Source organism: Monodelphis domestica, chromosome 4 (genome assembly GCF_027887165.1).
Source record: "Monodelphis domestica isolate mMonDom1 chromosome 4, mMonDom1.pri, whole genome shotgun sequence".
Taxonomy (NCBI): Eukaryota; Metazoa; Chordata; class Mammalia; order Didelphimorphia; family Didelphidae; genus Monodelphis; species Monodelphis domestica.
The window spans coordinates 282,538,016-282,562,785 of record NC_077230.1 but is presented as its reverse complement, the minus strand read 5'-3'; positions in this window follow the sequence as shown (position 1 = coordinate 282,562,785).

The window sequence follows — 24,770 nt, the reverse complement described above, 5'->3', positions numbered from 1 at the left end:
GTTTGTACAAAGGAAGGTTCAAGTCTTCCACTAATATAGTTTTACTATCTATTTCCTACTTCAACTCCACTAGTTTCTCCTTTAGAAATTTGGATCCTATGCCATTTGGTGCATACATGTTGAGTACTGATATTTCCTCATTGTGTATACTGCCTTTTATCAGGATGTAATGACCTTCCCTATCTCTTTTAACTAGATTTATTTTTACTTTGGCTTTGTCCATCACTGCTTTTGGAGGCTCAGTGCTCTCGGTGAGGGGGGGAGGTGAGGGGTCCTGGGACTTTCCTTCTGCCTGCCCTTTAAACCTGAGTGTTCTCAGATTCTGGTTTTTTTTTGGGGGTGTACCTTTTGAATTGAGTCCACAGGAGGGTTTCTTGGCTCTGTCTTGTTGTTGGGTTTGATTTTCTGTCCCCTAGGAGCATTCAGTTTGTGATCTGTAAGGAAGGGTATTCAGAGGTCTGAACCTCTGCTCCTTCCTATGAGGCCATCTTGACTCCGCCTCCTCACAACTAGAGTTTTAAAAAGAGGTTAATACTAAGAGAAATGGGAAAAGAAACAAAAGGGGGTAAATTTTTATGTCACAAAGAAGCGAATGGTGGGATTGTGGGAGAACATCAGTACACTGGAAGGGTAAAGAAGTTGGAGAAAGGAAATACTCAATTCTTAAATACATTGAAATTGACTCAAAGAGGGGAAAACAATCAAATCCATTGGGGCAGAGAACTGATTTGAGCCCTAAAGGGAAGTAGAAGGATAAGAAATGGACTGGTGGGGTGGGAAGCAGTACAAGGGAGGTCATTTAGTGCCAATCCAATAGAACTACCAAAAAACTTTTTTACTGAATTAGAAAAAAAAAACATAACAAAGTTCATTTGGAAGAACAAAGATCAAGGATATACAGGGAAATAATGAAAAAAAAATGCAAAGGAAGGTGGTCTTGTAGTCCCAGATCTCAAACTATACTATAAAGCAGTGATCATCAAAACAATATGGTACTGGTTAAGAGACAGAATGGAGGATCAGTGGAATAGACTTGGGGAAAGTGACCTCAGCAAGACAGTCTGTGATAAGTCCAAAGATCCCAGCTTTGAGGACCAAAACCCACTATTTGATAAAAGCTGCTGGGAAAATTGAAAGACAGTATGGGAGAGATCATGTTTGGATCAACATCTCATACCCTATACCAAGATAAACTCAGAATGGGTGAATGATCTGAATATAAAGAAGGAAACTGCAAGTAAAGTAGGTGAAAACAGAATACTATGCATGTCAGATCTTTGGGAAAGGAAAGATTTTAAAACCAAGCAAGAGTTAGAAAAAATCACAAAATGTAAAATAAGTAATTTTGATTACATCAAATTAAAAAGTTTTTGTACAAACAAAACAATGCAACTGAAATTAGAATGGAAGCTACAAATTGGGAAACAATATTCATAATAAAAATCTCTGACAAAAGTCTAATTACTCAAATTTATAAAGATCTAAATCAATTGTACAAAAAACCAAGCCATTCTCCAATTGATAAATGGGCAAGGCACATGAATAGGCAATTTTCAGTTAAAGAAATCAAAACTGTTAATAAGCACATGATAAAGTATTCTAAATCTATTATAATCAGAGAGATGCAAATCAAAACAACTCTGAGGTATCACCTCACACCTAGCAGATTGGCTATCATGACAGCAAAGGAAAATAATGAATACTGGAGGGGATGTGGCAAAGTTGGACATTAATGGAGTGGAGTTGTGAATTGATCCAACCATTCTGGAGGGCAATTTGGAGCTATGCGCAAAGGGCACTAAAAGACTGTTTTCCCTTTGATCCAGTCATAGCACTGCTGGGTTTGTACCCCAAAGAGATAATAAGGAAAAAACACAAGTACAAAAATATTTATAGCTATGCTCTTTGTGGTGGTAAAAAAAATTGAAAAATGAGGGGATGCCCTTCAATTGGGGAATGGCTAAACAAATTGTGGTATATGTTGGTGATAGAATACTATTGTGCTCAGAGAAATAATAAAGTGGAGGAATTCCATGGGGACTGGAACAACCTCCCGGAATTGATGCAGAGTGAGAGGAGCAGAACCAGTAAAACATTGTACACAGAGACTGATACACTGTGGTAAAATCGAATGTAATGGACTTCTCCATTAGTGGCAATGCAGTGATTCTGAACAACCCAGAGGGATCTGTGGGAAAGAACACTATGGATATTCAGAGGAAAAACTGTGGGAATAGAAACCTCAAAGAAAAACCACTGCTTAATTACTTGGGTTGAGGGGGACATGATTGGGGATATAGACTCTAAATGATCATCCCAATGTAAACATCAACAACATGGAAATAGATCAAGAACACATGTAATACTCAGTGGAATTGTGCATTAGATATGAGAAGCATGGGAGAAGGGGAGGGAGGGAAAGAATATGATTCTTGTAACCCAGGAATAATGTTCTAAATATACTAAATAAAATTTTAAAAAAGAAAAAGAAAAAAAGAATGCTAAAGGTTTCTATAACACAGAAGAAATTCATGAGCACACAGGTACTCACCACTATGATTATATAGAAAGAATGAAGTTGACTTCAAGAAGAAAGGTCCTGAAACTGTACTGCATTCCATCTGGTACATACATGCTTAAAATTAAAGTCTGGCAGTATATTTTATTAATCTCTAAAATGCTCCCCTAACCCTTAGATGTTAGGGAAAGCATTTTCATTGAGGTAGCCTAAAGAAACTTCCTCTCCAGCATTTTCTCTTTTCTCCTCTACCACCTAACAGTTTCATAATCTACTTATTGGAGTCAAAGCTCTCTACCTGTATAATCCAACAAATCTTCATGAAGTACCTATTAGAAATAAATTTAACAAAAGAATGCATAGAGAGAGACCATACCTATGATTTTAAGTGATATAAGCAATTTGAGGATTAGGAAACCTCCTTTGCCAATACCAGTGGGAATTTTTCCTACTACATTAAAGTCCTAGAGAATTGACAAGAGTGCTGAGAGATTAAGTTACTTGCCCAGGTTCATACATCCCAGATGTGGCAGAGGTAGATCATCTTGGATCCAAAACCAGCTCTTTATGTTCTACACAAGTGGCATCAAACTCAAATAAAAATGGAGGTCAATTGTCCAACTTAAGGAACCCTACAAGAGGTATGCTGACTTATTGAACATGTGTATCATCTATGTTTTATTGTATCTTCATTTATTCTGTTACTTTACAATTACATTTAAATCATTTGTTTGTTATGTTAAAATACTCAGTTAACTTTTTCTTTCCCTCTCATCCCATTAGAAAAAGCATCATGTAATTGCCTGTTGGCTATTGTAAAAAATAGACTTGAATCCAGGACTTCAATCCCCAGAAGCCCTTGCTCCACTTCCCCAGAATGCTTTGTAATCTCACTGACAACCTCATCTGAGCCGAGAACGAGATGGGGTATTTAACCTGATTGCAAAGGTTTTGGGGCTCTTTTTTTCCCCTGTTTTTCGCTTGCAAGCAGACGTGGCTCTTTTCATAATGTTGGTGAGGTAGTGTCTAGGCCTTTCTCTCTGGCCTAGACATGTGCTTTCTTATCCTGTATTTTCTTTAATCCTTAACCTTTAATAAACCTCATAAAAATATAATACTCCTTGCAGAGAGAAACTAATTTCTACCTGCCTCAGTCTCCCCTAAATTTTAACTGTTACAGTTTTGGCAACCACTTCAGAAAAGTGAAATATCTCAATCTTCTGATTCTTTTCTGATTCCTTTATCTACTAAGTTCAGCTTTAATAGCTAGTGCCTAGAAATTTTTTTGATCCATGTTTCTCTGGCTGATGTTTTTTTTTTAATCCTTTCAAAGCTGCTGCTCATTCCAGCCATTAGCTCCCGGCCCTGCCTGCCTGTTTGCTGTTTGCCTCTCACTTGGTTCCCAGCCGCTTCTCCCTGCCTGCCTCCACCATCCGTTTCCGATAGCTGCTTCTCCCTGCCTGCAGACCTGTTTGCAGATTGCAGCTCACCTGCTCACCCTGGCTGCCCGATCCGGCTCTGGGCCCTGCATGTCTGTGTTGCTGTCCCGGCCTGGCCCGAGGGCCCATCCTGGTGGTCTTTCTCTCGCTCACCTAGCCCACCTGATTCAACCAAGATTACAATCACCTGGTGACCTGCCAACCCCAGCAAACTCTAGTCTTGGAGCAGATCTGCTCATCACTCAAGACTCATTTCTACCAGCTCATACTGGCCACGTGGGCGGAGGGGAGAGACCAGAAGGAAAGGAGAACAGGTAATTTTCCCTTAGGCTAAGGGGTATTGACCAAGTGGGTGGATTGTAGGAGGAGAGAGAGAAAAGGGAGAAGAGAAGAAATAGACTTTTCCAAATAGGAACTTAAAAAGCAATGGGCTATTTAAAAGGATACCTTTTGACTGTTCTGGTGATTTTATTGACTTCACCTGTGTATCACAGAGGTGACCCAGCTCCCAACAACTCTTGGACTAACTTTGAAGGGGCAAATGGGTGGCTCAGCAAACTGAGAGCCAGGCCTAAAGACATGCGGTCCTGTGTTAAAATCTGGCCTCAGCTACTTCCCAGCTATGGGGCCCTGGATGGGTCCCTTAACCCCCATTGCCTACCTCTTACCACTCTGCCTTCCAACAATAGACATTTAAATGGATAATTAATAAAAAAAAAAACCTAAGGAACTTTAAAGACTGGAGATTATATATTCTAAGGCATTTCAGACTCCAATGGTTTATACAAATCTCTGTATTCTATTGCATTTTACCATTTATTTTGTTTAAGATATAACTTTGTGATTTTAAGTTCATATATTACTGGATTCAATATTATTCTGTTACACTGGATCATTTTAATGTACTGGGCTAACTACTGTTAAATTCTATTGTTTCTCCCCTATAACTGTGCTGAACAAATATCATTGTAATTAAGCCCATTATGAAAAAACAGCTTTTTTTCTATTTTTGCCTTTGTAAATTGTCACATAGAGGATAGATGGACTTCATCAGAACTGGTTACAATTGTATTAACAACTTTGGAAATTTTAATGTGCTAAATATCTCAACTGATTTTAAGGGTTTTTTAAATATGATTTTTGGAATTTTTTTTAACAATCTCTGGTCATTTTTGCCTGCCCCTACCATGAGGTAAGGCCCATAACTGAAGTGAAATACATTTTATAACCCCCAACCTTCCAGCATTCTAAATATGTGAATGGAAGTTGGGTCAGTTAATCTCAGGGCCTTTGTATCCCAAAAAAAGCCTCCAAAAAAGGAGCATCTCACATTTATACTCTTCAGCTCACTATTTTACTTCCACCAGAATGATATATAGATTTCTTGATTATGTTCTTAACCCAAGATAAGTTTTACCTTGTTTTAAAAAAAATATGTTTATTCACCAAGGTAGAAAGAATTGCTATGTATATAAAAAATTGTGACAAATATCCATCAATTCATAGATTTTTTTTAAAATGTCATACAGCAACTCATGTGAAATATGATAGTGTGTTTGTTTGCTATTGTAATTAATTGGGCTATTGAGAATTTTGGGGATATCTACATATTTTTAATACTTTTCTTTAAAAATGAAAAATGTTACCTTGTTCAATTCATTTGCCTTTCACTCACAGTGGAGCATTACCAGACATGAAAAGGAAATGGATCTCATTTTTGGTGAGAAAGCCTTGTAATCTTTATTTTCTTAGCTGACACAGTGTGTCAATGATTATAAGCTATATTTTTTTAATTTTAAAAGCTCTTTTATCATATTTTTCTTGCATGTGCAATATACTATTTCAGTTTTTTTTTATTTTTTCTCTCCTTTTTTATATTTGAAGCACATGTCACCAGCATTACGATTTTCTTTAAGTTTTTGATTTTTCAGGAATATAAGTTTAAGATATATTTGCTAATGCATGCCCCAATAGCTTGTGACTATAAAAATGATGCCACTAATTATTTTTTAAAATTATGGGACTTTATTTAATGATTCTGTCTGATTCCAGGACAAGATATACACAAGAGCCATTGCACAGAGCCAAAGAAAAGCCAATCCAGGATGGATTGATGCACTTCTAGGACAATATAAAAGTCTTGAACCTAGTGTGAAGGCTGGAGGTTACTGTGTTTATCATTGCTAGACACAGGCTTTCCTTGTGTCCACACTCACTCTGAAAATACTCGCAGACGAGTATCCCCGAAACCTTGGCTCATATAATCTGGTCCCCTTTTTGGCCTTTCATAGTGTGGTCCCTTCTGTAGTCCTGGCTACTGACTGGGTAAATGCATCATTGCTTCGATCATTTTAATTGGGGCCTGATTCAAGGATCTGTTATAGATTTATTTTTCTTTTTACTTGGAATTTTTATACATAAGACTTTGATAATCTATATTTTCATCCAGAAATTTTTTATTTGTATTTTCTGATATCTTTTTAATATCTCCTGCCAATTGATTCATATACCTCATACCTCAGCCATGCTTCCCTAAGTGATTGTGTATTTTTCAATCACCCACAACACGGGGAAATGTAAGAAAAAATTATTATTTAAATTGCAATGTTTAAATTCTTTTTGAGAAGAATTTTAGGTAAAGAAAGATGATACCTCTCTGAATCCAGAAACTGAACTGTTGAAGATACCATGAAGAAGACTCCAGACCACAAGTGCACAAAAATGAACTTTGGGTGTGGTTGATTGAACATTTATTTGTATGTATACTTTCATGCCAAAGGGGATTGCCTCCTAACTGACTTTTTGTCAATGTGACCAGCAATTATTGGTTTTGTTTTGTTTTTCCTCTTATCCTTACATTATTGTAATCTTTAAGTTGATTATGTTTTCATGATCCTTTTGGGGAAAAAATAAATTTTTTCCAAAAATGATCACACGGTGAAATGTAAAAATAGACTTGAATCCAGGACTTTAATCCCCAGAAGCCCTTGCTCCACTTCCCCAGAATGCTTTGTAATCTCACTGAAAACCTCACCTGAGCCGAGAACGAGATGGGGTATTTAACCTGATTGCAAAGGCTTTTGTCCTCTTTTTCTTCCCTGTTTTTCGCTTGCAAGTAGACGTGGCTCTTTTCATAATGTAGGTGAGGTTGTGTCTAGGCCTCTCTCTGGCTTTCTTATCCTGTATTTTCTTTAATCCTTAACCTTTAATAAACCTCATAAAAATATAATACTCCTTGCAGAGAGAAACTAATTTCTACCTGCCTCAGTCTCCCCTAAATTTTAACTGTTACATTATGGGAGGGGGTCGGAGGAGGGGTGGAAAAGAACATGAATCGTGTAACCATGGAAAATTTTTCTTAATTAAATAAATAAACTTAAAAAAAGAAAAAAGCATCATGGTACAAAAAGGTATATTTATATGTAAAACTGTGTCTTATTTCTATTTATCAGCTCTTTCTCTGGAAGGTGGAAATACACGTCATTCTTCAAACAATATTTCTGTCACTCTATATAATAATCTCTTGGTTCTGCTCCTTTCACGCTTCATAATTTCATGTAGGTCTTTCCATGTTTTTCCAAAGCCTGTTTCTCATTTCTTATAGTGCAGTAGTAGTCCATCACAATCAGGTGCCATAATTACATTTTAACATGGTTCAGGCGACACTGAAATTGTCTGAGACCTCTTCACTCTACATTATTCTTGCGTCTCCTAGCTAAGCAGAGAAACCGCAAGTCTCAAAATCAGGAAGACCTGAGTTCAAATGATCTTGGGCCAACAACTCTCTGAGACTAAATGTCAGTCAGTCAATAAATATGAATTGTCATGTTGTAAAGCAGGTACTAACCTGTATTGGTAGAAGCAGTTTGTCCAGGCCAAAACAAAGTTCATGTCATCAAGCTAGAGAATAAAGGTACCAAAAAAAAAAATCCTTGCCTTCATAGGATTTACATTCTCCCTGGGGAGACAAGTCTAATATATGCAAACAAGTGTTTCTACTAGGCATCAACTGATAAAAGAGGAGAATCCCAAACATAGTCCACTAGAAATGTCTGAAGGAGAAGAGAACAATCAGGTGAAGGAGGCAGGGAAGGCAACAGAACAGAGGGAGAACCTATGCTAAACCTAGAGGAGATCATGATTCACAAAAGCCTTCACTCGGGCAGTTCCTCTCCTATATTCTTCTCACTAGCACAGAGAGCCTAGTCTGCTTTAAGATAAAGGAGCCAGCAACTGTGCCAGTCTCTGGCTCCTAGTTCAAGGGTTCTTAACCATTTTGGGGTTGTGAATCCTCCTGACACTCAGTTGAAGCCTATGGACGCCTGTCCAGACTAATATGTTTAAATGCATAAAGGAAAATATGTAGGAATACAAAGGAGACTAGTCATATTGAAACAGTTACCTATCCATGCATTTATATCTATATCGATAACCATAGCTATAGCTACAGCTATTAATGTTCATGGATCCCAGGTTAAGGACCCCTACAAATAGTTGTGCCTCTACTTGATTCAGATGTCTCTAAACCTTGAAATGTCCAGGGGGATTGGTGACTCATTAAACAAAGCACAGGCTGAGTCTTTTCTGTATTTATAAGCCCTCAGGCCCTTTCTATTCCACACTGATTCTTGGAGGTTATACTAGTTCAGTGCAAGATCCAATGGGTTCTACCACTCTGGATAGTCAATTCACTCAAACTGCAAACTCGATTATATTAAGCACTTATCACGTGGCAGGAACCATTAAAGATAGCTGAGAATCAAAGACAAAAGCTGCCTGATTTGTACCCTCACTGACTTTAAATTCCACCACAGGAGATAAGAGTTGGATGTGACAGAGACATAGATAATTATAATATAAGGTAGGGATTGTCAGTGGGGAAAGGAGAAATAAACAGTGTGATTTCAGAAAATCTGATGAGGAATGGAGCCCAATTAGGAGGTGATGCTGGATCAGGGAAGGCTCAGTACGGCAGGGAGTAGTTAAGGTAAGCTAAGGCTTGAAGAAAAGGCCAACTACATGGCAGAGTGGATAAAGTATTGCACCTAGAATCAGGAAGACCAGAGTTCAAATGCAGCTTCAGACATTTAACCCCCCATTTGTCTCAATTTCCTCATCTGTGAAATGGGGCTAATAATAGCATCTACCTCTCCCAAGGCTGTTGTGAAGATCAAATGAGATAATGATTATAAAATGCTTAGCATAATGTTTGGCACATAGTAAGAGCTACCTAAATATTAGTTACTATTACTAAGGTAGAGATAAAGATAAAATATTTTCTAGTTATGGGGGGTCATCTATAAAGCAGAATCGAGGGTCAATTAGTGCTAGAATAAAGAGTGTACAAAAAGAAATCAAATTGGAAAGATAAATGGGTAACAGTTTCTAGAAAGTCTTAAATGCCAGGCTAGCATGTTTTTATTTCATTCTAGGGACAATGGGGAACCAAAGAAGAGTTTTGAGTGGAAGAGGCTACTTGGGTCAGTGTTTTCTCTTAGGAGGATTATTCCTACATATGCACAAAGGATGAGTTGAAGAAACCAAGGACACCACAGATTTTTAAAATTTGAGTAGCTAGGAGTTTTGTAAAATTGTACAAATGAAAACTTAAACTAGGGTGATGTCAGTATAAGTTAAGAGAAGGGGGCAGATCCAAGAAAAGCTATGTAGGCAGAATCAAAAAGCAGAGAAAGAAATGTAAGGAGACAAGATAAGATGGACTGGTATAGTGGAGATCAGTGGTGTACTGGTAGCAGAGACTAAAAAGGAACAATCAGACAGGGCGGAGTATCAGGAAAGAATGGTGTCATGGAAGCCAAGAGAAAAGAGAGAGACTATCCAGAAAGATGGGAGCAGAGAAAATCAATAATATTGAAAGCTACAGAAAGGTCAAGTAGGATGAGGACTAAGAAGAGGCTCTCAGATTTAGTACTTAAGGGATCATTGGTAACCTTTAAGAGAGCAGTTTCAGTCGAGTGGTGGGTTCAAAAGCCAAACTGCAAAGAAGTCTGTGATAAAGGAATGGAGACAGCATCAACTATTCTTTTTCAATGCAATTTTTCTTTTTTGTTTTAAGACTGGCCTCCCTGTCTCCCCCAGGCCAGAACTACAGCAGCAACTCAATGGACCAATCCCCTGGGACTAATCAGGACAGAAGCTTTAAACTACTATTTTTTTTTCTGACCTGAAGCTATTTGCCCCTCCTTAGGCAGGCAGGCATCTCTCTACACCTAGCACAGTGCTTGGTATATAATAGGTGCTACATAATTGCATGTTCCCTCCCTTCCCTCTCAAGGGCTCAACATATTGATGTTAGCCTTAGTTTAGATACTTGCTTGGCTGTAGTCCTCCTGTAGCTCAGAACCCCAGCATCCTTAGCCTCCTCAGCACCAAAAACTATACCATAAGAGTTTTACAAATTATAGGAATAGATACACAGAATTATAATTTAACATCAGTAGTCATGACGTTTTTGTCTTTGACTTTTAGAAGCTAGGGAAAATCTGAGTATATTTCTAGGCATCAGGGAATAAGTAGAGAGACAATGAAGTCTTCAAGGGAAAGACCCAATAATTGAAATCATCTGCAGATCTGCCTAACTAAATTTGAAGAGTCTTATCGTAAGAAAGTTGCTGACCAGGTGACTCATTTCTTAGGCTCTGGTATTTCATAAAGACCATTTACTAAGGAATGGATATTAGCCATTTCCTTCAGGGTTAATTGCACTTTCCTAGTGAAATCATGAATCTTTTGAAATATTTTTGTCAAGTTTTATGTTTTGATTCCAATTTAGAAAAAGAAGCTTATTTACCAGAGATAGAAAAATATTCTTCATATCATAACACTTAAAACCATCTCAGTAGCAGGACTAAGCCAGATTGAAGGTAACTGATAGACCTCAACCTATAGGTGAATTAGAGAGATGTCTACCTGAAACATGTGAAGACTTCCCCAGAGAGAATGGGCAGATGAGAACAATTTGTTCCAACAGCCATGACGGTTGCTGAAGTTAGTGTTGTGTAGTTCTTAAACTTGCCTGGACATCAAAAACAACAGATTCATCTTCTGATTCTTGGGCCATAGCTAGTCATCTTGACATTTGTCTTGATGCTGGACTTTGATGATTCTGGAAGAAAAAGTGAGGCTAATGACTTCATGAAATTCTGCCTCACTTAAATCCAATTCACTCACAAGTCAAGATATCTTCCTATAATGTCCCTGGTCCTCTTCAAAAACAAAAGATGAACAATAAAACTTAAAGCAAAATAGAATGCATAGAGGGTTCTCAAAACACAATACACATTAGAACCTAGAAATGCCTATTGTCTCACCCATTTTGCACACTGAGAAATTAAACCAGAAATCGGAGAGATAAAAGGCAACATGGTAAAATTGAAGGAGCATTAAACATGAAGTCACAGGATCTAGGTTCAAATCCATATCCTATCTTTAACACTATTCATGTGACCTTGAGTAAGTCACTGATGTCACTGGGACTCAACTTCCTCATGTGTAAGATGAAGGTAGTGGATTAGATAACCTAAAGATTCTTTCAATTCTCAATGAGTTTATGACTCTCAGAGAGTCTAGAATTATCTTGATATTTGAACAGAGCTCTTCAGTTCCTGATTTAGATGCCTTTTGCAAGATTGTAGCCCTTCATTATATATTTATCTTATCTGAGTCCTTTTTACTAAAGACAAAAGTTATCATACGTATATTTATACAAAACAAATTTTCATAAATGCTAATTGTATACTAAACCAGAAAATGATTGACAGAAAAAGTATATTTAATATGCAGACATTTTGAGGCCCAAGAGAAATGGGTTCTGGAGAGGAAACAAAATGTGAGCATGATGAAGAAAGTGTTAAGGGAGATAGAATGGATAAACTGAAACAAGAAGAGATACAGTGAGCCACCATGAGTTAAGAGGTTAAAAGAAAAGAAAAATAAGTTGGAGTTATGGCTAGAGAAGGAACAAAAAAGCTATTGACTTTGGCTCTGGCAGAGGATCCTAGAAACAATAAATCTAGATTTAAATTCCAAATGAGTGAGCAATTAGGTCAAGATCCAGGGAGATTTGGAATAATTAGGAATATCCTGTGATGAAATGTGGTTTCAAAAGCCCCAAGTCAATGATTCCCATGGGTATTTTCTCTTTGAGTAGCCTCTTTGAGGCTACTATTGTCCTTCCACTACTATGGAAAATAGAGGCTTCTACTCTAAAGAGGTGATGATGGAATAATATCTCTGCACCTTCCTTTTGGCCATGGTTCCCTCTCTTAATGATTCCTGCAATCTAGCTCTCGAAGTCAGCCAGTTAGGCTTCTTATGCTACTTTGCCACTGCCTGTGGAAATTCCCTGGCACAAACCATTAGCATTGGGAGGTGAGAGTCCCATTGGACCCTGCCCTGATTAGCCCCTAGACCTGTGGTGAATTATAGGCACCATATTTTATGAAGGGCAGTGTGAACTGAACTGTGACCAGAAGAGGTCAGACTAGTGAGGGAGATTTAAAATCATGGCACTCCAGATTGACTGAAGAAAATATGGATATTTAGCCTGGGGAAAAAAAAAAGGCTTGGTAGAAGCATAGTAACTGTCTTCTAGTATTGGGAACACTTTCCTATAGAATGGGAATTGTATTTATTTTACTGGGGCCCACAGAGCAAAACTACTGGCAATATCAATCAAGCAACAAGGGGTTAATAAGAGTTTATTTCATGCCACATTACTGTTCAAGATACCAGTGGGTGGGAAAGCTTAAAAATGAAGCCATTTCTGCCCTCCGGAACTTCCATTCTAAGTGGGGAAACAACATATATGCAAATCTGCATATACAAGGTAAATTGAGGGATTGGGCAAGAGTGACAGACAGAGTGAGAAAAATAGAGGAAGCTAAAGTTAACAAAATCTAAAATCATAGAAAGAAATGAATTCCAGAATAGGTCTTGATCAATGACACATGTAAAACCCAGTGGAACTGCATGTCAGCTATGGGAGGGAAAGAACATGAATCTTTTAACCATAGAAAAATATTCTAAATCAACTAATTAAATAACATTTTCCAAAAAAGAAAGAAATGCATTCCAGGCAGGAGGGACCCACAGTCAGTGCATAGGTATAAAGTCCATCAGTGAACATGCATTAAATGCCTTTTATGGGTCATATGATATGCAAAGCACTGAAGCTTAAAAAAAAAAAGGCAAAAGACAGTCCCTACCTTCAAGGAGTTCCCATTCTAATGGGGAAGATAACACATAAAAAGAATAGTGAAGTGGGGAGGAGAGAGTACTCCCTATAAACAAGGGCATGATGAAGACCTAGGGAGTACAGTTGGGTGGAAAATTATGAGAAGTCTGCCCTTCTTAAATGGAGAATCTAAGAGGAACTCTTCACTGCCCACCCTCCACCCTCTAATCAGAGGGAGGCAAGAACCCCAAGGTCAGGAGGTGCTAAGGAAGTTTAAATTACAGAATTGATGCAATATTGCAGGGCAGATTTTGGAAGCCATGATGAAGCCCAGGAGTACATCTGGGTAGGAAATGATGATGGAGAGAGGAGATGGAGTGCTATGTGTAGGACCCAGTAAGGTGACCCATTTGATCAGCCTCTACAGTACACAAAAGAGTACTTCTCTACAGAAGGGAAGTATTATGAGGGTCAGGTTATGTAGGGCTTTAAAAGTCAAATAGAGGAGATGGCTTGACCATAGAGACTGATGTTTTATTTTGCATGGGAATATCATGTTCAGATTTGCACTTCAGGAAAACCACTTTGGGAATCACAGTGGGATTGGAGAAAGGAGAGGTTCGAGACCAATTAGGAAGCTCTTGCAATAGTCTAGGCAAGATGTGATAAGCACTCTAACTAGTGTTAGTGCAGATAAGGATGAACATGAGAAATGATTCAGTTGTAACAATGACAGCAACTCATTGGATATGTGAGATGAGGGCAACTGAGGAGTCAAGTATGATACCAAAGTTTTAAAGTTCAGTGACAAGAAAGTAGGTGGTGTCTTTGACAGAAATAGAGAAGTTTTAAAGGGAAGGGGTCTGGAGGAGAAAGATAAGTTTAGTTTGGAACATGCCAAGTTTGAGAAAGATCAAAATTCCAGGAGGGCAAGTAGGTGGCACAGTAAATAGAGCACCAGACCTAGAGTCAAGAAGACCTGAGTTCAAATCCAGTCTCAAATACTTATTAGTCATGCCATCCTGGGCAAGTCACTTAATATATTGGCCTTGGTTTCCTCTAAAAAATGAGTTGGAGGAAGAAATAGTAAACTACTCTAGTATCTTTGCCAAGAAAACCCCAATGGGTTATACATGGCTGAAAAATGACTAAACAGAATTCCAGGAGTCAGGCTGACTCAATCTAAAGAATAGTTTCTTACAATGAGCACTTTCTCAAAATGGAATAGATTGTATCTAGAGTTAGTGGGTTCCCTATCATTGAAGGTGTTCAAGCAGATATTGGATGACTATGTGTCAAGAATGATGCAAAAGTGGAGAGAAGAGCTATCATATTGCTTCATGTTGGCCCCTGACTTTGCCTACATATTATGCCCTTCATTGACATCAAACCTTATATTGGCAGAGCAGAAGTATCCCTGCCAAAAATTTTCCTGACCTGTATCTTGGTTTTCTAAATCAATCTGCTTCTATGACCCTTTCTTCTGGTATTACATGGTCCAGTTGCCATACCAATGTAGCATTTCATCGCCCTGCTCCCCCTAGCATAGAGAGAAGCAGCAGTGCTCATGACGTCAGTACTTAAGCTGTGGAAAAGGCACTGATTACAACTCTGCTCTGGTGATTTAGAGGGAGAACTCTAAGACATTATTTGTTCCCTTGTTGCATTTGGAATTTCAGTCTCTTGCTTGACTGCCACAGGCAATTGCAGAAGATAAATATAGACTAAGTAAACATCCTTTCTATTATAAGTTGGCTGCAGAGATTTTACTTACCCAGTTATTATCTAGCTGCCCCATTTAGTTGATAAGCATCTTGAGGGCAAGAGAGTCATTATTACACCTTTCTGTCTAGGTAATGGTTCACATATACTAAATATTCACCAAATGATGCCTAAAGGCTTCCAGATATTTCCTTTTGATCTTTGTTGGGTCATATTCCCCTTTTTTATTCTGTAGCCTCTGAGGAAAGGACCCAGGACAGTTGTAATAGGCTGCTTTTGCTCCCACCCCTTCCAGGGCTCAGGAATTCTAGTTTGGAATCCAACTTACCTGTACCTGTCAAGGGCACTAATTAACTTAATTTTACATACATGGAGTGAGGGCATTTTGAATACAGATGCAAATGTGTGTAAATTAGTACTTGGTTTATGCAAAACAAATATGCAAATATGTCCTTGGATTTACAGGAAACTGGTGGGCCTTAACTCAGGTGGCTTATCTCGCTGGCTACCCACTGAATCCAAAACATGCCAATTGAAATGAACCCTTCAGTCTTCATCTGGAGGGTCATCCACTGAGGCCTCAAGATAAGATCCTGAGGTCCTGACTCCTCATAAGATTATTAGAAATCTCATTAGGTTCCCCATGAGGAGCTCCTGTTCTTCAGGTCAAAGATTATCAATCTTCAACAGGAAATGAAAGATTTTTATCAGATGTCTTCTCTTTAAAGGAACAGAAACCAATAGACTCTCACCAGAGTCAATATTGCCTTAAATTTAGGAGTCCAATCAGGACAGAGTCTGGAACTAAATTTCAACTTCTGCAAAATGAGAGGATTGGATTAGATAATCTCTAAGGTCATTTCCAGTTGTAAATAAATCTATGCTCTTATAAAGATTTCTATTCTAAACACTGGCTCACTTCTAGAATTCTAGAATTTTCTCTATTTCATCCTTCAATATCCAAGCCTTGCTTTTTGTGAGATAGTCACCTGTACATAACAGAGACCTTGATGACAAATGTAGTCTCTCCCCTCCAGAACTGCTAAGCAAGCTTCAGAATAATTTGTATGGATCTAATGTCATAAGTTGAAAGAAATTTTTTTTATTCCAACCCAAATAACAGGTAAACCTGAGGGAGTTGCAGATAGAAAGAAGAAGAAAAAAAGACAATAGGCTAAGGGCTTTTTGCCAGCTAACTGAGTAGGCCTGTGAATCTGACTCACAAAATAGCTGAAATGTACCTGAAGCTTTGGGCTACATTAGCAAAATGTGCTATGTCCCCCAACTCCCACCTCTCTAAAGAGAGGAGGGCTCATGGCAACTTAAATAATAGCAGTGGTTCAGTGGAGCATCAGCAGATGACAATAAAATTTCAGCAGAAAATCAGTCCAGCAGATGGCATCTTTAGACCAACAAAAGGCATCAGTAGCTTTTGAGAAGAAACAGTGGTTTTAGTTAGGGCCCAATTGTAAGAACATCAGTTTTCCTCTCTCATCAGTGGCAGGGGAGCCTGTGTGAGAGTATACTACTCTGTGTAAAATAATTTTTCCCCCTGCTAGGGTTCAAAATCTACATTTTTTACCCTTTTTTACTGTTTAAATAAAATAGCATTTAATTGTGTTCTCTGGTTTTGTCTGATAAAAGAAATATCCATAAAAGTGGAGAATTGTGAGCTATAATTTAAATATGTATTGATGCAACTATGCCTTGAAACTGGGTCTAGATTTCAAGGGGCCACACTGAGGAGTGTCAGAAAGGAGCCTTTCCCCTACCCTCAAAATCTTTTCCCTATCAGTTTAAAATTTCACCATTAATGATTCACTTCTTTGGTCCTTGAATGCTTTTCTGGCACTGAGTTTCAATCAGACTAAAAAGATATTAGAAATAAAATGGCTCAACTTCCTCATATATAATAGATGGGAAAATTGAAACCCAAAAGATTAAGTGAAATGACATATCCTCTATTAAAGCATAAGTACCCAGTGAGGAAGAGGGAGCACCCTAAATAATATCTACCAATACTTTTGTAAGAATCAAGACTCTGATGGACTGAAGGAAGGAAAGAATGAATGAAGGAAGGAAGGAAGGAAGGAAGGAAGGAAGGGAGGGAGGGAGGGAGGGAGGGAGGAAGGGAGGGAGGGAGGGAGGGAGGCAGGGAGGGAGGGAGGAAGGAAGGAAGGAAGGAAGGAAGGAATGAAGGAAGGAATGAAGGAAGGAAGGAAGGAATGAAGGAAGGAAGGAAGGAAGGAAGGAAGGAAGGAAGGGAGGGACGGAGGGACAGAGGGAGGGAGGAAGGAAGGAAGGGAGGGAGGGAGGAAGGGAGGGAGGAAGGGAGGAAGGAAGGAAGGGAGGAAGGGAGGAAGGAAGGAAGGAAGGAAGGAAGGAAGGAAGGAAGGAAGGAAGGAAGGAAGGAAGGAAGGAAGGAAGGAAAGAAGGAAGGAAGGAAGGAAGAAAGGGAGGGAGGGAGGAAGGGAGGGAGGGAGGGAGGGAGGGAGGAAGGGAGGAAGGAAGGAAGGGAGGAAGGAAGGAAGGAAGGAAGGAAGGGAGGAAGGAAGGAAGGGAGGAAGGAAGGAAGGAAGGAAGGGAGGAAGGAAGGAAGGAAGGAAGGAAGGAAGGGAGGGAGGGAGGGAGGGAGGGAGGGAGGAAGGGAGGAAGGAAGGAAGGAAGGGAGGGAGGGAGGGAGGGAGGGAGGGAAGGAGGAAGGAGGAAGGAAGGAAGGGAGGAAGGGAGGAAGGAAGGGAGGGAGGGAGGGAGGGAGGGAGGAAGGAAGGAAGGGAGGAAGGGAGGAAGGAAGGAAGGAAGGAAGGAAGGAAGGAAGGAAGGAAGGAAGGAAGGAAGGAAGGAAGGAAGGAAGGAAGGAAGGAAGGAAGGAAGGAAGGAAGGAAGGAAGGAAGGAAGGAAGGAAGGAAGGAAGGAAAGAAATAAGCATTTATTAAGTGTCTACTATATGCCAAGCATTATGCTAGGTGCTTTACAAATATCATTTCATTTGATCCAACAGGCCTGAGAGGCAGGTGCTATTATTATCCTTATTTTATAGTGAGGAAATTGAGACAGACAGAGGTTAAATGTCCAGGGTATCATCGCTATAAAATATCTAAGTTGGTATCTGAATTCCTGTATTCCTGAATACAGGCCCAGTACTCTATATATTGCATCACCTAGCTACATCAAATAGGATTTGAATAAGCTTTAGAATCAGAATTTTAAAAACCCCATAAAAGAAGGTGGGATGATTCCAGTGATAAGCTATTATTCTTACAATTTCTCCTACAGATGCTTTCCATTCACTTGAGCAGCATTTCTCTATATAATTATTTTGCATTTCCTTATACTGTATGTGTTTTTTTTTTTTTAAGCAAAGGACTATACTATAAGTAGGTTTGACTGGGCTTAATAAAACCAGGAACCAAGTCTTCAGCTTCCCTATTTCCTTTTTCTATCACCCTAATTATATCACTTGACCCATATGAATCTCATTTTTCTCATTTTTGAAAAAGGAATATTAGAATTTGTGCTACTAACTTCCCAAGGTTGTTATGAGGAAAGTGTTTTGTAAAGTACAGGATGAGATTAGAATGCGAGTTATGCCAATAACATGGAAATGAGTTCGGATGGAGGACCCATATGATACCCAGAGGAATCACGCATCACCAATGGTAGGGGTGGGGGAGGTGGGGGAGGAAAAGAAAATGATCTTTGTTTCTAATGAATAATGTTTGAAAATGACCAAATAAAATAATGTTTAAAGGGGGGAAAAAGATTGTGAGTTATGATTATGACTTGTCAATATTTCTCTGTTACTCTCTCCAGTCCCATCCCTGAGACTAGGAACTTTTTAATGGGAAAGTCTGATCTCTACCTTCTTCAATCACTGCTCTCAGGATTCAACTCTAACTATTTTGTATAATATTTGAGTTTACATACATGAGAGCCCTCAAGCATCCTGAGGTATAGAAGATCCTGGGCATTAAGAACTGGACTTGAGGTCAGAGAATCTAAGTCCCAATCCTACTTCGGTTATTTACTACCTGTGTGATCCTAGTCTAGGCATTCTATATTCATCTTTAAATTGAAAAGCTCCTATTAAATGTGCTTTAAGTGTTTTGTAATTCAAAATCTATGATCTTTGTCATTGAATGGTTAACTGAGTCTCACCAATCATGAGATTAACCCATTCAGCTTTATCTTCTTCCCCAGGAATCCTGCCCTTGTGTCCCCATTATCTAGAAACTGGTGAAGCCATCACCACTGCCTCCCTTCCTCCCTCCCCTTCCTGCTGCATTTGGAATTAAAGTGCTGTAGCCCTGGCCTCACTCAGACACTCATTACTCCTGTATTGATGGCCTTCTACCTCCCTGTTATGCTGTGCAGATTAGAAGGCACAGACCTTTCTTGAGCGAGGGAATAGGTTTTGTCAGTATTCAGTGTGTAACAGCAGAAAGCATAATAAATTCTGGCAGTCAATCGAATATGACATGATAATGAATGTTAACATCATGTGCGCCCCTTTGCCAACAGAGGGGAAAGTCATGTTAGATTACAGCTAAACACAGCCACCCTGTGATTTCTCTTCTCCTTTCTTTCTCTCACCTCCTTTCCCAGGCTCTGACCATGGTGCTTAGCCCTCTCTACCAAGGCTCTTCCTGGCTCCAGGCATTTCCATTGCTCAGAAACCTGTTTCTGGCTCTCCAAGGACCTCAGATCTAAGAAACACGGCCTTTGTGTTCTAGACATAAACTTAACAAAACCCTAGAAATAAAGACATGTCGGTTTGGTTACATGAGCAAATCTACTTTATGAACAAGTCATAATTGTTCTTGTCAGGAAACTCCCCTTAATTCTCTGGGCTGGGATCCATCCCTATCTCATGAAGGGACTCCATCAGATCATAGAGTTAGAGCTGGAAGCACCATTTAAGGTCCATCTAGTCCCAAGCCTTGTTTTATAGAAACAGAACTGGGGCTCAGAGAGATGAAATGATTTGCCCAAGGCCACACAGACATTAAAGAGCAAAGCCAGAATTTGGAGACAGATGGTATAATGCTAAATGGATCACTTTTCCAACCTGTAGCCTGGGCATTGAGTCACATTACTAGGATGAGGATGATAATGACTGATGATTGATTTTGGCAGTTAGGGAACTTCAGATGAGGAAACTGCCTTTATTAATGCAGATCAGCAGTGACTCTTTTGCACCTTACATTCTTAGAGAATTATTCAAGGGTGAAAAGAGGTTAAATAACTTATGTAGCCAATATGTATGAAAGGCAGGACTTGAATACAGGTCTTCAAGAACTTCAGGTCAGCTCTTGGCCAACCTAACTCTATACAGTTAGTTATGCATTGAAAGAAGCTGGTTTCATCCCTCTAAAGGTTGCTTTTTTCTTTGTCTTTCATTTCCATTCTCTCAGCATAAATTTGCATATAGTACACCACACTGCCTCTCACCTTTACTACTGTCATCTTTGCTATTATTGTCAAACTCCCATTATCATTAATATTAAAACTATGATGATTGTTAACTTCTACTAGTACTAATGATATAAATGCCCATTAATTGTAATGTTAGTGTAGTAAAAGCTATAAATATCTCATGGATTAAATATCATTCACCAGATCTCAGATAGTTCCATAATCAATTCTGATAACAGGAGAAAAAGGAAGATCTGAATGGGACTTCTACTTCCTCCTTAGCCTGGGTCTCTTAACCCCATCTAAAAAATGGTCCTTGAATGTCAACCCAGACCTCTTCAAATGTTCTCTTTTTCTTTAATTTTTTTTTATTTTTCCCAGGTTGAATGTTGATACAATATATAATATTCATTTTCTGACATTTTGAAATCCATGTTCTCTCTCTCCTTTCCTCTCTTGCCAGCTCCCTAAGAATATAGGTAATATAATATAGATAGTATGTATGTTATCATGTAATACATATTTCCATATTCATCATGTTGTGAAACAAAATACAGAATGTCTACACTAGAGAAAAAATCATGGAGGAAATAAAGTGAATAATGGTATGTTTCAACCCGATTCAAACTCTGACTTTTCCTTCTACAGCAGTAGATATCCTTTCTCATGAAGAGTCACTGAGAGTTGTTCTGGATCTGCCTCATTGATAAGAATTGGGAATAGTTACAGCTGGTCCTGTAATTCACAGCTGGTCCTCAAACATTACTGTTTTTAGTGTGTACAAACTTCTCCTGGTTCTGCTCACTTCACTTTATATCACTTCATATAAGTCTTTCCAGGTTTTGCTTTTTTTTAAAATAATCATCTTGTTTGTCATTTCTTATGGCACAATAGTATTCCATTGCAATCATATACCACAACTTTTTCAGTTATTCTCCAATTGATGAACATCCCTTTAGTTTCCAATTCTTGGCATCTCTGACATTACTCACTAAGATTTAAATAAAAATACTGAAGGGAGGCACATTATTGAATTAACAGATGACACAAAGCTAGGAGGGATTGCTAATGTGATGTAACAGAATCAACATTCAAATTACTTTTGACAGATGGAGACACATGGTCAAAATCAAACAAGACAAAATCTAACAAGGATAAATGTGAGGTCTTTCATTTGGACACAAAAAATCAATTGTGTGCATATAAAATATTCAGGTTAAAAAAGAATAGGAGGTCTTACTTGACCATATGCTCACCATGATCCAAGAATGTATCTATTCCCACAATAGTGCAGATAAAACTGGTAGAAGAAAGAGTATGGATAATATCCCATTTTCTTCAAAGAAGTACATTAAGATGGAGCTTTACTGATAGAAAAATACACATCTGCAACCTGGCAGTTCATCCATATGGTTCATAAGAACCTGGAGCACTTTCCAACCTCCCACTAATTCAACAAATAAAAGATACACTAAGCACCATCTTTAATAGATTTAATTTTCTGCATCGCGCTGAAGTCCATTTCTGGTTCTTCATTGTAGCATGGAGGTGACCGTAGGGTCTCAAAAGCTATTCAAGTAGAGCTAAACCTTGGGAAAAGTTCTACAAAGGCTTAAAATACAGTGTTGGTAAATGACCAAGAATCAACAGAAGTACAGAAAGCATTTTTCCTTAGCAAAGCATCCAAGAGCTCTGAGATCATGGTGAGTCTTGCCCTAAGTAAAAATTCTAACTGGCTCATTGCCCTTTCAACTCACTTCTATTCTCCTAGTGACAATGTTGGAGAGGCAAGAAAGGGGAAAAGAGGACCAAGAATCAAAACTTTCCTGTTTTCTACAAGTGATAACTTAATTTTCTAATAATCAATAAGTTGATATACTGCTGGGGAGCTTAACCATATCCATATGAATATTCTTACTAAAAATGGAACAAAAAAAACCTTAAGAAGTAATAGTCATGGGGACACTAATTCATTGCTGGTGGAGTTGTGAATTGATCCAGCCATTCTGGAGGGCAATTTGGAACTATGCCCAAAGGGTGATAAAAGACTGTCTGCCCTTTGATCCAGCTATAGCACTGCTGGGTTTGTACCCCAAAGAGATAATAAGGAAAAAGACTTGTACACGAATATTCATAGTTGCACTCTTTGTGGTGGCCAAAAATTGGAAAACGAGGGGATGCCCATCAATTGGGGAATGGCTGAACAAATTGTGGTATATGTTGGTGATGGAATATTATTGTGCTAAAAGGAATAATAAAATAGAGGAATTCCATGGAGACTGGAACAACTTCCAGGAAGTGATGCAGAGTGAAAGGAGCAGAACCAGGAAAACATTGTACACAGAGACTAATACACTGTGGTACAATCGAAGGTGATGGACTTCTCCATTAGTGGCAATGCAATGTCCCTGAAGAATCTGCAGGGATCTAAAAAATACTATCCACAAGCAGAGGATAAACTGTGGGAGTAAAAACACCAAAGAAAAGCAACTGCTTGACTACAGGGGTTGAGGGGATATGACTGAGGAGAGACTCTAAATGAACACTCTAATGCAAATACCAACAACAGGGAAATGGGTTCGAGTCAAGAACACATGTGATACCCAGTGGAATCGTGCGTCAGCTATGGGAGAGGGAAAGGTGGTGGGAGAGGGGGCGGGAAGGAAAAGAAAATGATCTTTGTTTCCAGTGAATAATGTTTGGAAATGACCAAACAAAATAATGTTTAAAATTAAACAAAACAAAAAAAAAGAAAGAAAGAAACCAAGAAGGTAGCATTGGAAAAGCAAGTGTGATCTGAAAAAAAAAACAAACCTGACTGGGAAAAGATGGGAGTTCTCACCTGATCTGTACCATATGGCACCAGGGGCCTCTTCCCAATTAAGCAGACCTCCTGTCAAGGTTAAACTGGACATATTATATTTAAATCAAGAGAAGAATTGTATTGTTCTGTAAGAAGAAAACTGGATGTAGAGTAAGAAAATCTGGGTTTGGCTTGAGCACTTACTCAGTATGTCATCACGGTCAAGTAACAACTCAGGCTCACCTTCCACATTTCTAAAATGGGGTTAGCTTGCCTTCCAAGACTGTTATAAGAAAAAGGCTTTGTAAATGATAAAATACAAATTATTATTATTATGCAACTCTTATCAGCTGCCTTGCCTGCTAATATAACTTGGAAACATAAGCAGGTTACTCTGGTCTTTGAGTTGTAATTAAAGATCTCCAGTGCTTTTGTATAACATAGTGTGATATAGTCATCTCCTGCTCCATGAGGGCAAAAGACTTTATCTTATTTAAACTTTGCATTTCTCCCAATTCCTTAATAAATGTTTATTGAACGAAAAAAAAAAAAGAAGTAATAGCCAAATGGAAGTATGGTTCATAGATTCTCCTCAAAGAATGGGATTGTATAATTGGAGATCTTGAAACTTTAGACTTCATCCCCCAGAAGTCCCTTAGTATTTCCCAAAATTCTCTTTTCTTGCATCCCACCTTTGTGATAGTATTTAAGTGGCTGTAACTCCTCCCTCTTCCTCTCTTGAACCTTCGACCAGGCTGAAGTCAGGCAGTTCTTTTGTTTTAGTTATTATTAATAAAACTTTATAAAATATAATATTTAGTTATTGATTATTAATTTCAAACCCTTCAGAATAAAGGAGTTAGCAGATTTATTTGTACTTAGGGGCAACCAGAAACATAATTCCATTGTATAATCTTACCTGTCAATGTTTGGGGCATGGGTAGGGGAGCCATACTGATATAAATAAACAAACAAATAAATAAATAAACAAACAAAAATAAATGAATAAGTAGATAAATAAATAAAACTTCAGCAAAAGTGTCAGCATCACATTGCAGAAGTTAAAACAGAGTAGAAAAAATTTGCAAAGAATTTGACAGGCTTCTCTAAACCAAATTAAACCGAAATATGCAATCATACTCAATCATGTCAACATGAAGGGTGGCCTGAAGGCAAATTGTAAAGAACTTTAAATGCCAAACATGGAAATTTGTGATTTACCCTAAAGAGAAAAGGGAGTCACTGAATCTTCTTGTGAAGGTGAATGACATGGTTAGATTCTCTCTGCTACATAGAGAAGAATGTCATCTTTATAGAGAATGGATTGTAAAGAGAAGAGATTATAGAGGTAGAAGCCAATTCAGAAGCTAATGAAATTATCCAAGTAAAAGATGGTGAGATGCTGAAATAAGTTGAAGACTAAGTAGAAAGCAGACAAATATAAGAGATATGGTAAATGTAGAATTGAGTTGTCAGGGAAAACAACCTATCTGTACAAAAATATTAGTTGCAACTCTTTTTGTGGTGACAAATTGAGGGGTTGTCTATCAATTAAGGAATGGCTAAACATGTTATGGTATATGATTGTAATGGAATACTATTGTACTATAAGTAAAAATGAGCAGGAGGATTTCAGAAAAACCCGGAAAGAGTTATATGAAGTGAAGTGAAGTAGTT